We start from the raw sequence: 3,051 nt of genomic DNA, 5'->3' as shown, positions 1-3,051 counted from the left end.
AAAAAAAAAAAAAAAAAAAAAAAAAAAAAAAAAAGCCCAAACCGGTGAAATTAATTCTAACAACTTATTTTATTTAAGTAAACATATCTAGAATATTATCATTTTAACATATAATCCATATAAAATTCTTAGTGACATATTTTATGTTCTTTTTTCAAATTATCAAAAAACTAGTGTGTATTTTACACTTCCAGAATATCTCAAATAGGATAGTGCTTAATAGCCTACTGTGGCTGGTGGCTACTGTACCGGATAGCTCAGTTTTTAGACAGTATAATTATCTACACAGAAAATAAAAGGGACTGTATGGACAAAATGTTTTTAAAAATTAGGAAAGTTAAACAGTGTTTCTGGATAAATTATTATTATACAAAAATCAGCAATATAATACTCTGCAAAATGTAGAAAATAGATATTATACTTACAATGGCAATAAAATTCTACGATACCCAAGAGTAAACTGTGCGAAATTTTAAAAACATGTTGCAAGACATGTATGCTGACCCACTCAGGCTCTCTCTCTCCATCCTGTGCTGAATGACCTGTGTGAACATCCACCTCACCCCGCCAGGTGCCCTCTGGCCCTCCTAGGCAGTCCTCCCGCTTCAGCTCAGACACCTTTGTTCAACTATCCCCACGCGGAGGTGTCTTCCTCACTCTAGCTCAGGCTTTGAGACTTTGGGCCAGTCCAATCCCCACTAGGATGCCCTGCTCAACCCACTGGCGTTCTGACATCCTTACTCTCTCCTCCTTCCCCCACAATCTTCGCTTTACACTGTCTGGGATCTAACTTCCTGAGGGGTAGTCATGCGTCCCTCTCCCCCTCCCACATATACATACGCACACGTATAAAGACCACCTTGCTCGGCTCCACCCACCTGGCAATGATTTTAGGAGTCATGATCAGGAAACGGAAAGGCAGAAAAGGGGATTGAAAAACGGAAGAGCAAAAACATTTGACTTAATTGTTGATTGTTTATAATTGTTTGTTTTGTTTTGTTTTTTACTTCAGAGGGACTTTCTGGGAAATAACTTTTCTTCGTAATCTATAAAGGCTGTAACATTCTTGAACTCAGTAATTCTTCAATTTCACTTCAATTTTTTACACGTTTGAGGTAGTGAATGTGCTAATTACCCTGATTTGATTATTATAGAGCATATACATGTATTGAAACATCACATTGTATCCCACAAATGTGTACAATTATGTGTCAATTAAAACCAAAACAAATTAAAAAATTAAAGTATTATCTGTTGTATAATTCCTTTCTAAAAGTGTCGGTGCGTGTGTGTATGTGTGTACGCATATAAATATATATATTTGTTTTTTTTTTTTACTCTTTGTTTTTCCATCTTTTCATCTAACTCTTGAAGTCATAGGGGAGAAAAAGTAGTATCTTTTAAAGTAGTATCTTTTACTGCCTGCTTCCGGTAAGAAGGGCAAGGGAAAGATGAGAGTGGACCTCCCGCTTTTGCTGTTTTCTCAATTCCCAAGGTGCCATATTTTGAGGTAGCATTTCCTGCACCCCATTAAAAGCATAAAAAGTTTCCTGGAGGCCGGGCGCTCTGGCTCACGCCTGTAATCCCAGCACTTTGGGAGGCCTAGGCGAGCGGATCACGAGGTCAGGGGATCGAGACCATCCTGGCTAACACGGTGAAACCCCATCTCTACTAAAACTACAAAAAATTAGTCAGGGGTGGTGTCGGGCACCTGTAGTCCCAGCTACTCGGGAAGCTGAGGCAGGAGAATGGCGTGAACCCGGGAGGCCGAGCTTGCAGTGAGCCGAGATTGCGCCACTGCACTCCAGCCTGGGCGACAGAGGGAGACTCCGTCTCAAAAAAAAAAAGTTTCCTGGAGTGACGTTCATGATAATTATTACTGTAACTTGGAAACGGAATTTTTAAAATTTTCATCTTTCTGTAATTGTGATCTGTAGGAATTTTTGGTAATGAGCATGTATCATTTTACAGAAAATAGTAATTTTTCTTAAAATAATTGGGGACCCATATATTAGTATGTAAATCTTAACAGCGGTTTATTTTGGGAATTGCTCTTCGGAATATGTATCATTAATTAATCTATTATCCCTTAAAAATTTCTGGGTTTTCTGGTGCCTCAGGCAGTAAAGTGTTTGTGTAACCCCACTTATAAAATATTATATTTTAAAACAATTTCAATTGGATGACCTACTTCTCAAAAAATAATTTTCCTAATAGATAATTTATGTTCCAACAACCTCTAACCACTAAACCTTTAGCAGTTCTTTCTTCTCTTGGCAAACTGTAAAGACAAGTTTATAAAATTAAACTTGTCTTTAAACTTAAATTAGAAATATATACAGAGAAATAATATGGAATAATATTTCCATGTGTCTTTCAATCTAGAAATAAAACTTAAATTGTAGCCACCTTCAGGAAAACACCAATGAACAAAAAAATTGTCTTTCAACATCTCCTTACTGATGTTCGTGATTTTAAAAAAGGAAATTAGAATGTTGAAAGTGTGTTTAAAATCACTTTTAGGTTAAATAATGTTTGGCTTAAAAGTGTGTTGATTTCAAAACCAGATTGTCACACTGCCTAAGAGAAATAAACTTTTGTAAAGAAAGCTGATGTGTTATATTCACTTGTCCAGTTGAATTTTCTCATTCAGTGATTACACACGACGTCCAATGATTGAATTTTGAAGGTCTCCTCATGGCACTTTGTGAAAGAAATATGGTTATGAAATATGGTTATGAAAGCTGCCACGTTATTGATGTACTCTTTAATAATATCATCAGTGTTGGCAGAATTTTACGCAATAAATGAATGGGCTATTACTGGATATATACTCAGAGAAACATAAATCATTCTACCATAAAGACACTTGCACATGAATGTTCATTGCAGCACTATTCACAATATCAAAGACATGGAATCAGTCTAAATGTGAGTTAATAATAGATTGGACAGAGAAAACGTGATACATAGATACCATGGAATACTATGCAGCCATAAAAAAAGAAGATTACGTCTTTTGTGGGAACATAGATGGAACTGGAGACCATC

The sequence above is a fragment of the Rhinopithecus bieti genome, unplaced genomic scaffold (genome assembly GCF_001698545.2).
Source record: "Rhinopithecus bieti isolate Rb0 unplaced genomic scaffold, ASM169854v2 scaffold_23748, whole genome shotgun sequence".
NCBI classification, from domain to species: domain Eukaryota; kingdom Metazoa; phylum Chordata; class Mammalia; order Primates; family Cercopithecidae; genus Rhinopithecus; species Rhinopithecus bieti.
Note: the sequence above shows the minus strand (reverse complement) of the source record.